A 9,113-nucleotide genomic window follows, 5' to 3' on the forward strand; every position below is an offset into this window, starting at 1 on the left:
AGCAAACATTCATAGCCATAGAAAACAACCAAAAACTTACCTAACCCCCTTTAAGGAAAATTGGATGTCGTTCTCATGGAATTTTTTTCTAGCTAACATTTGGACACATATAAATCTTGTTAGGGGGTCCAAAGAAAATTGGGAAAAAAATGGTTAATTAAGCATACAATAACATTTGTGATCCAGTCTCTGAATGTGGAGAATTTTCAGGCTTAATAGAAGTCCTGTTTGAAACATTATAAAATGCTGGAATAATTGAGATTAATAGCTTTCTTCAAAGCTCTCTTGGGCCCAGGCTTTGATGAGAAATGGCACTTGAAATGGTTGAGGCAGGAACAAGCAGAATGCTGGAACATGTAAGAACCTGGAATAGTATGTTAATGCCTCAGTATGTTGGAAGGCAGATTTCTGTCAGGTTTGATCCAGGGTCTTTGGTGTCCAGGCCTTTTGCTCTGCAAACATATAACTTCTCACAAACATTATAAAGTTCTAACATTATAAATGCATAAGATATGCAGGGTGAAACTAAACTGTAAGCCAATTTTATCTATGCTAATTAAAAGAATGGCATAAAACATTTTTTGATAATAAATATTATAGCCAATGATTTATTGGCCATGTATTGTTGTAGTTCTAGCTGGAGACATTTTTTATGTCTCAGTCAGTATAAGAGTTGTTCCCATGTAAAGGGATCATAAGCAATATAAGTTGCCATTACTATTGAACATACAATCATTATCAGGTTGAAATCAAAACAAGGTTGTATAGATTAAAATATCTTTTTTGGGTTCTTGGACGCCTGTTGTACTAGGCCAAACTGCTACCTGTCTCCTGAGAGAAGGCCTCCCGTTAGAAAGTGAAACTGATTGCCTTGAGCAATAGTAAAGGCATGTTTTAAGTAAACTTCATATAAACTCCTTTTAATTTAGAATTTAAGCAGAACCTTAGGCATCTTGTACCTGTTTAGAGGTTTAGGCCTAGGTTTTTATATATGTTGTAGCTATTTTATCCTAGCCCCTTTTTTATATAGAATGGGCAGTTATGCCTTTATAGCCAAACCTGATTTAAACTCCCTTTAACCTTTAGCATTTAAGCATATCCTAGGCATTTTGTATCTGGATTTTTATATTTGTTGTGGCTATTTTTTGGCTTGCTCCCCCTTTTTTATATAGAATGGGTGAGAAACAAAAAGATTAAAATGGGCTATTAATTAAGGTCTGAACTATGTGGGTGGAGAAGTCTAGTAATGCCCTGAGGGGAAGGACCACCTTAATGCATTCTTTCCCCACCTACTAGAGATACTAGGATGAGCTAGGAAACTGGCCCATACCCTTAGGGAGGGACACCAGGTCAATATGGTCTGGAGACCTTCCTATAGCCAATCAATTCAAAATGTAGCAATTTGACCAATAGATGCTTGCCAGGCAGGAATTGCCCCTGCCTTGGGCATGCTGGGATGGACCAGAATCTCTAAATGACCCAACTAACCTTAGCACAGGGTGCTTCAGTGGTGGGGGAGTGTGGGCCCAAGCTGCAGCTTCTAATTTACAATAAAAAGAACCTCATGTATTTACAGCAGAGTCTGTTTATTCCTGTTTTTTTGGGGGGTTCATGAACTGGGCAGAACATGGGTAGTTATGCCTTTATAGCCAAACATTGTATAAATTCCTTTTTATCTTTAGCATTTAAGTATATCCTGGGTATTTTGTACCTGGGTTTTTATATTTCTTTTAGCAATTTTTGGTTTGTTCCCTTTTGATATGGGATGGATAGTTTTGCCTTTTAAAGATATAAATTATAATTTTTGAGTTTTTGGACTTAATTATGTTGGTGTGTACTTTGCCACCTGTAGGACTCCTGTGTCTTTTTTATATCAGTCATGACTTAACATTTGTCTTTCATGAAAATATCTCATGTTTGAAAGGATAAGCCAGCTTCCAGAGCAGTGTGACATCTTAATTTAGTCAGCATTTAAAAGTTTTTTGACATGGGAGACATGCAGTTTGTATGTTTGTCTCCCAGCCTAATTTTGAGTCTTTACATTGAACAACAGAATCTATTTCTTAAGCCAACATGCTCTTTTGTACCAGTTGTGTGGAAGTACCAGTTTTTGGGATTGGCTGGCCTTTTAACAGCTCTGTGATATTATATTTCCTTACATAAACCTAAAATTGATTTGAATCCAACTTATAGGGTAACCTTAAAGAAAATTTTGTCATTTTGAATTTTAGACAATTTTAGCAGGTGGCTAAACAGCAGGAGTTGCCATCCTGGCTTTTATTATGTAAATTAGGCTAATCTAGAACTTAGAGATTTGCCTGTTTCTTTCTCCATTCTTTCTTTCTTTCTCCTTTCTTTCTTTCTTTCTTTCTTTCTTTCTTTCTTTCTTTCTTTCTTTCTTTCTTTCTTTCTTTCTTTCTTTCGTTTTATGTTGGGATTGAAAGGTTAGAGCTAATTCCTGGGGCTGGGGCAGAATCACAAGACCACATTCCTTTCAGATAATGGGCCAGCAACAGTCCCCACCCAGATAAACCTCAGGGTATGACTGGAGTCACATGGCCCCTAAGAACTAGAGGTCAGATGTCTCCCAGGTAGCTAGGCCTGACCTTTAGCAGTCTTGGTGCCTAAAAATAGACCAATCATTTTAAAAGTCAGCTTCCCTAGAGACCACCTTGCTTGAGTTTTGTTCCTCTTACCCACTCCTGTAATGCCAAGGCTTGTACTACCCCACTGGCGTTTTTGTTCCTTTAAAAACCTTGATCTCCTGGAGCTGAGGGTCACTTGCCCATATGTCTTTGTAAAGGGCAGCCACCCGCCTCGAGCTTGTAATAAAAGGATCCTCCTGTGTTTTTCAATGGAGTCGATTCCTGTAGGTCTTTTGGGGGCTCACGAACTGGGTGTAAGTCTTCTGCCTTCACCAATTTGTTCAAATATTTTTTTTCTCAAATCCATATCATTATAACTCAAAACTTTTAAAATGAAAATCAAGCAATGAGATAAGAAAAATATAAGTTTTGGGTCAGTCGTGCCAACTTATGCTGTAACAAGCAAAGCCCAGTTGGTTAATTTTTGGAAATTAATTGATGTTTTAGTGAATTGGTGGACGTTTACCAGAAAGAGCTGACAAGTATCTTACAGACAGAGAGCTTTGAATTTTAGCCACTATTAATCTAATTATTAGGAAAAGTGCCCTTTTCATTGTCTGTAACTTAGTACTCCAATCCTTGGCTTTTTTCCCATTTTCTCCTTGAACTTTCTTGGAGAATGCATGGAGAAGAGCCATTACCATTAAACATATTATAATCATATCCATGAGTATGACAGCCAAATGAAGCCAAAAGGGATTAATATACCCTCTGCCGTGGCATTTTTAATTTTAGATGCAGTTTTCAACCAAGCTCTGTCTAGAGCTAGAGGTCTGTCTGCCTTGTTGGGAGCTGCTGGTCTTCCAGCTTGCTTTGGTATTTAGATCTCAGCGGAAAGACTGGCCTTCATTTGGAGTCAGTGAAGAATTTCCAAGTCTATTTCACCTTTTGTTTGAGACAGCAGACAGGGCTGAGCTTGTCTAGGACACACCTTTTGTTTGACTGTTTTGTCCAGAGTGGCTTTTGCTCTGGCTTAAAAGGAGTCTGGAATAAAGCAAAGGTATTAAGTTTCCACTAGAGGCTCTCAAAAGGTCCATGTGTTGTGTGTTGGTTTATTAATTTCTTTTTTTTTTAATTTTTATTAATTACACTTTAGTCACTTTGTATCCCTCATAAGCCCCTCTCTCCTCCCCTCCTAAGCCCCCCCTCCCACACCCTTAGTCACGAATGCCCCTCCTCAAGTCCACTGATAGGGGAGGTCCTCCTCTCCTTCCTTCTGATCTTAGTCCATCAGATCTCATCAGGAGTGGCTGCATTGTCATCTTCTGTGGCCTAATTTCAGTCCTCACTCCTGACCCAAGAACTGTTCCACTCTGCTGGCAGGCTCCAGCACTGCCTCCAGTTCCTTTCTTTCCGGCCATGGCTCTTGATCTGAGCCAGCCACAGTATTAAGAAGCCTTGCTCCTGTACCCTCCAGTTAGAATGTAAGGGCAGCCAGTTTTGTTTTGTTAAATCTCAGGTCTACCCACAGTAGCCTTTTGCTCCTGGGCCTGTTTAAGAATCTCTCTTAAATAGATAGTAATTGACCTGGGAGTTTTTAGCTGTTTAAGTCTGGGTTATATCACTGGGAGCTTATTCTCCCCACCAAATTATGCTTTAAAGTGTGTGGATACTTAGATTAGTTGGGCACCATTTGTTGTGGGTATTAACATTTACTATTGGTATAATTTTTAGTTAAGCAGTGGTTAGTCCTAAACTGGCTGTATAACCAAATCATCACACAGAGACTGGGATTTATTTAATTAACCTAGAGCACAATGCTAGGCAATAGTTATCCCATCCTAAACCTCCAAGCCCACATAATTTTTTACCATTTAGGTTTCACCCATTATACTTGCTTTTAGTCATATCTTAGGTCCATTCTATCTGTCCACATTGTTCCAAAAACCTCTCCTAATTCTCTCTTCCCTCTTCCTTCCACTCCATACCAGGGTGTCCTATCCTGTCCTCTCCATTGCTCAGCATTATGGCTGGTTGTTTTAATTGATAATATAGAGAACAAATGGTGGCATGTTTACACAAACTTGAGACAGGTGATGCTTAGAATAAACATCACAATGCAATATCCAGATTGAAACCAGAAAATGAATTAGAAAAATCAGCATTTGAATGACCAAGGGTAAATTGCATACATTCCAAAAGAACATTATACCAACAGGAAAGTATTGCAATACACTCTGTAATGAACAGGGACACAGCACCCTCTGTTCGCAACACTGTATTTTCCTCAGAATATTGTCCTCAGGACATTCTGTTTGAAATGTCATCCAGACAGAAGAGTTGAGTCAGTCAGAATTACCCAGACCCTGTCCTTTCACGTTACTCACAGCGTCACACAGGAGAGCGCACATGACACTGAGTTGTGGCAGTGTATAGTTTATTGCAGATTGATTGATTAAAAATCAGGTTTTCTTTTCATCATGTTCTATTACGTTTCCTTAAATAATAAACCTTCAATAACTAATTTACACTTCTGAAAAGAATGTATAAATGATAACTACTTAGCAATGCTCTTTTGAAGGCATCTTAAACAAATAGAATAAAACGAGAAGATTTATTTCAGAAGCTATATAATTAATTTGGCCTCTAATGGGTATTTTATTTACTTTCTGTGTTCTATGAAAATCAAAACAAAAAAAAATTCACAAGTCTTGTTGTGTCTCTTGAATATATCAGTAGAACTTCTATGACCAATAAGAAATCCTCAGAATTCCAACAGCTTAAACAAACACAAAACATTATGAGGATTAAAAATATATGGACACAGCAAAAACTAGGTTACATCAATAGTTGCAAGATAAGAGGCAGTAGATTTTTCCATAGAAATGTAAATTATTAGAGAATATACATTGTGTGTATAACAAGCTACCTTCATCTGAACTTCATCAACTGTACAGCCAATCTGGGACTCATAAGAAAAAGTGTAAAATTTTTCTTACACTTAATGCTAATTTTGACAATTTTATACTGCTTTTGAGTACAAATTTATAAAATTGCTTTTGAGGATGTGTTAGGCCCAGCAGGAGCCTGATAGACTCAGCAGGAGCCTAACTACCAAGGGGCAACTGTAGGAAACTTTCTGAGACAGTATATTGATGCAAACACAAGAGGTTTATTCAGACCTGGCTACTCTGTAGTCAGCAAAGAGCAGCCCAAGAGACAAAGGCCTTGGGTTTTTAAAGGATAAAGGGTGGGAAGGCTCAGGAGTTGCAGTCTTGGCAATTAGGATTGGATAAGGTGGAAGGGCGATTAGCTCATCCTATGTCTTCTCTGAAGAGAGGGGCTGAGGGCTTTTGGTCAAAGGTCAGGGGCTATTCAGGAGAGGAATTGAGGCCATCTGGTCTGGTTGCTAGACAATGTTATCACACAAGCACAAGTCTGGTCATTTTTCTTTACTGAGTGGAGGTCTTTGCTTGCTGGCTTCCTTATCTCTGTCAGAGCAGATGGCCAGGGTCAGGGACAGTTACATTCCTCTGTTCTCCGGAAGAGTATGAAGAGGCTTTAATTGACACAGACCTAAAACTCAAAAGTATAGGTTTCATGACAAGTAAAGAAATATAGGTTATAGGGTTAGTCTGATTCTTTCAGATGCACTTTTGTTCTCTTCAAATTACTACTAAATTACCCATTGTGAAGAGTAGTAAGTATACATAAAATGGTGCTTTACATATTTCAAAACAGTTAAGAGCTAATTTCAAATGCTTTTAACAAAGCAGATGTATTTGAAGTGGTAAATATGTTAATTATTTTGATTGAATTATTTCACAATGAGCTAAAGAATCATTTTATATTCCATAAATACACACAATTATAAATAATCAGATTACAATCATTTAAAGGAACTAAACTTGTTCTAGACCTATTCACACATTTCTATACCCTTTATGATTTATAAATATCATAACAAAGCCCTAAACATTTGATAAAGGCATAAAACAAGAGTAGAAAGAAATGTAAGTTAATTTTTTATCAAAATGAGGTCAATATTAAGGAAGAAACAATATTTTAAGTATGAGTCAAAACAGATGTGATAAATGAAAAAAAATATTTTCAGGGTAGATATTACTTTGTGGTTTACCAAAATGACATTTACCTTCATTGAGAACATTAAGCCAAATATTGGCTTGGTGGTAACTATCTGTAATTCTAGCAATCTTCACCTCAGAAGCCAAGAAAGAAGGTCCACTCTCATCTTTCCTGGTTATATAACCAATTCTGGGTCACCCAGCGATGAGTAGAGAAGTAGCTATTTCGAATGAAATAAAATGCAGAAAGTAAGATAGCAGGAAAAAACACACTTGAAATGAATGGAATAAATCAAAACTCTCCTATTAAATAAAAACAGGTTAGGCTACATGTAGAAATTTAAAACAGGTTTGGAGCCTTATCAAAAGAACTGTTGCTCATAAGACTCTGAACAGATCCAAGACTTAATTTTAAAATCCTCCTTCTTTTATGGCATGCTCCTAAGCAAATTCTCTGGCATGTCTTACCCAAAAGACAACTGTTTTCCATTTTTGAAACTCCCATGCATGACAGGGGCCTATAGTGAAATACTACAGTATTTTTTGAAAAAATCTTTGGTGTACGCAATAATGTTTAGATTAGAAGTGTTTCAAGTTTTCACTGTATTTTTGGACTCTGTAATATTTTCAAGGAGTACCAGTTGAAAATGTAAGTTAATTTAAGCATCTATTTCTCTTGTATAATTTCATTACAGCCTACAAATCAGAAGAGTGACCGAAAGTAGTTTCCTCTAATTTAAGTGGAAAACTTTATGAATCCATAAGCATTTGTGTGTGATTAGTTTTATATATAAAACTAATATAAACTATATATACTATATAAATACACACACTATATATACTAATATATACTATGTATTTTATATATATACTATATATAGTAATATATATAGTAATAATTCCATTTTTTGCACATAGAATTTAATAAGACAAAGTTCATTCTCAGTCAATAATAATATATACTGAGTTATATTTTTGTTACTTTAATGATGAGGACCACCAAAACCTTCCAAGATATTTAAAAAGAATGATTCAAAAGAATTGACAATTTTTAACAAACCTCTGAGAACCATTTTTTTTTTCTTTTGGTTGAAAACAGTTATATAAGGAATGCATGCAATTTTTTTTGACCAACTGCTCTTCAAATGATAAGTGGATCCTTTTAATTACATTCTACATGGTAATTCATTTAAAATATGTATGCAAATTTGTCATCTTGGAGCCCCTCTTCAGACAGTGTCTAGATGCTCTAGGCTGTCAGCAATTTATTCCAGTTAACAAAATATTCTGAAGGTGTCTAAGATAATAGAGGTTCTTGAAAATATTCCAAGCAGCTAGAAAAGGTAAACAACCATTTGCAAAGCAGTAAAATCACATTGCATATATTTGCATTTTTGAAATGAAATATTCACTGTAAACACACAAAAATAGAACAGTAAATAAATAATACAGATTTTGTGTTATTTGAATATTTAGCTGTTTCACATAATAATTAATGCAGGAAGATGTTATCATTTGTAAGTGGTTTTATTCAATAGGGCTATTTCATATAATTTCCTTTTTATGCATTGAAGATTTTTCTAAAGAAAATATGCTTTTACCTATTAATCATTTAAATAATTACAACATAGGTTTATTTCTCACTTAGCTTTGAATACAAAGTTTTCCATCTTATAATTTGTTTATTTTAACTTGGAAGTATGCTATTAATCCGTGAACATTGTGGTGATCAGAACTGTCCTCAGGGCCCAATACAAGGGGATGAGGATGAGGTGAGTGACTGTGGGAGTATCCTGGTCTTCCTAGGACAGGTATGGCATTATGTCATTACATTGCTGTAAGTCCTGCCAGACACTGCTACAAAGAACAAGTCTAACTACTTTGGTCTCCTTGAACAGTTATTGCAAAGGTTCTGTAGGTTGAATCTCTTTTTATTTTCTATACCTAAAATCCTTTTAATTTCTACAGCCTTAATGTCTGCAAACAAACAAAAAACTAATAATAACAAAATGTATGTGTTTTAAAATGAGCTCAACTCCATTATGTCTTTAAGTTATTTTCTTGGGGAGAAAACATATTTTTCACTAAAGAATTCACATGCCCAAGATGACAGCTCTCGGAGGCAAGCAGGATTATTTGACTTTGCATACCCGAAGTCAGTGGTTAAAGTTTTCTTCAGTTATGGAGGTATTTAATTAGTGTTATACTAGCCATTGATTAAAACACAGTTATATATTATATATGACAATAAGTTGTTAAAAGTAAGATGGAATTATCTAACATTTCTGATTTTTAAGTGGGAAATTAGAGGGTGAAATCCTGATGAAACCTGATAGGCTAGGTCAGGTGGAAGGGGAGGAGGTCCTTTCCTTTCAGTGGACTGGGGAAGAGTCATGGGAGGAGATAAGGGAGGGAGGGAGAGCTGGATTGAGAAGGGTAAGGG

This window comes from Psammomys obesus, unplaced genomic scaffold (genome assembly GCF_907164565.1).
Source record: "Psammomys obesus unplaced genomic scaffold, mPsaObe1.curated_primary_1811, whole genome shotgun sequence".
Taxonomy (NCBI): domain Eukaryota; kingdom Metazoa; phylum Chordata; class Mammalia; order Rodentia; family Muridae; genus Psammomys; species Psammomys obesus.